General features: G+C 48.3%; 1 non-coding gene across 1 annotated transcript; it reads right to left on the reverse strand.

Annotated features, from left to right (window-relative positions):
* Positions 1–1,536: 1,536 nt before the first annotated feature.
* Positions 1,537–1,611, reverse strand: Trnat-ugu. The gene has a single exon. It is a non-coding gene; the product is annotated as a tRNA-Thr (tRNA).
* Positions 1,612–2,010: the final 399 nt, after the last annotated feature.

Raw genomic sequence — 2,010 nt, forward strand, 5'->3', positions numbered from 1 at the left:
CATTAGACGATTGAACACTGTAAAAACGTTGTGTGGAGTGACGAATCACGGTACGCAATGTGGCGATCCGACGGCAGGATGTGGGTATGCCGAATCCCCGGTGAACGTCATCTGCCGGCGTGTGCGGTGCCAACAGTAAAATTCGGAGGCGGTGGTGTTTTTTCATGGAGAGGCCTTGCGCTCCTTGTTGTTTTGCGTGGCACTATGACACCACAGGCCTACAATGACGTTTCAAGCACCTTCTTGTTTCCTATTGTTGAAGAGCAATTCGGGAATGGCGATTGAATCTTTCAACACTATCGAGTACGTCTTCATAATGATGGGCCTGTGGCGGAGTGGTTACACGACAATAACAGCCCTGTAATGGTCTAGTCTGCACAGAGTCCTGACTTGAATCCTATAGAATATCTTTGGGAAGTTTTGGAATGCCGACTTCGTGCCAGCCCTTAGATACTTATCCTCCGTGCAGCACTCCGTGAAGAATGGGTTCCATTCCCGAAGAAACCTTCCAGTACCTGACTGAACAAGTGCCTGCGAGAGTGGAAGCTTTTATTAAGGCTAAGGGTGGCCGAACACCATACTAAATTCCAGCATTACCAATGGAGGGCGCGACGAACTTTTAAGTCATTTTCAGCCAGGTGTCCCGATACTTTTGATCACACAGTGTACCATGCTGTGCTAGGTCATACATACGAAAATTGCACAGACTTGCTCGCCTCGCTGCTCAAAGATGTAACATAAACGTGGATAAAAATGCAAGAGGAAGTCACAGCAGTAGTGAAACCGCTTTGATGTAATGGTTTAATGTCCCGTCCACGTTTAGGCCTTTGAGATAACGAACACGATGCCAGGTGAAAAACTATGGCGAGATAAGAGGGGTGTTCATCAATCGTCGGAAGGGTCCAGGGAGGAGAAGGGAGCGTTATGGCCTGGGGAAAGTTTTCGCGTCATTCCCTGGTGGTCTCGCCATTCTGGAAGCTACAGCAGATCAACACAAACACGTATCCGTCCTACACGCAGTCTGTTTTTCCTCTGCACGGTGGCATCTATCAACATGACCATGCAACGAATCACACAGTTCGCTGGGTACGTGTGTGGTTCGAAGAACACGGGGATGAGTTTACCGCAGACCCTTCACCCACAACCTCCACGGATTTACACCCAATCGAGATACTATACTGCCACCTCGATCGAGCTGTTCTCAGCATACGTCCTCAATCGAAAAACAACACAGATGTCCACGGCACAGGAGTCGACATGTCTCCACGTCCTTCTCGGTTCCTTCCAGAACCTGTTTCACTCTCTTCTTACACGCCCATGCTGCAAAAAAGTGGCAGGTTTTTGACAGGTGGGTCACCTTAATGTGACTGGACCCTGTATATTGAAAAACCATGATGCTTCATGCAGCTTACTCCCCTTTTATGCCTTTAATATAATTCTGACGTCACCTAACAGTCCTACAACATTATATGTATGCAATGATAATTAAATCAAGACCCTAAACTGTCGACATCAACGGGGACAGTTGAAAATGCGTGCCCTGACCGGGGCTCGAACCCGGGATCTCCTCCTTACATGGCAGACGCTCTGTCCATCTGAGCCACCAAGGGCACATAGGGTAGTGCGACTGCAGGGATTTATCCCTTGCACGCTCCCCGTGAGACCCACATTCCCAACTTGATGTCCACACAATACATTCGCAGTGCCTCTGCCCACTACACTCGTTACTCGCGGCAGACAATCTTACCGAGTCCCGTAAGAGTTGGGCAATGCGTGTGCATCCAGCACAGGAGGAGGTGGTCAATGGCCGTTTCCGAAAGAACAGATACCATCTTCATATATTATATCGATATTATCTGTCGGCCTCCTGATGATTTTGGAAACAAAATAGTCGAAAGTACCAAAAATATTATGACAACAGTTCCCAGAATGAATTTTCACTCAGCAGTTGAGCGCGCGCTATGACATGGCAAATTAAGGCGGTGTGCCTGACCCGATCGTTATAGTTCA

Source organism: Schistocerca americana, chromosome 9 (assembly GCF_021461395.2).
Source record: "Schistocerca americana isolate TAMUIC-IGC-003095 chromosome 9, iqSchAmer2.1, whole genome shotgun sequence".
NCBI classification, from domain to species: domain Eukaryota; kingdom Metazoa; phylum Arthropoda; class Insecta; order Orthoptera; family Acrididae; genus Schistocerca; species Schistocerca americana.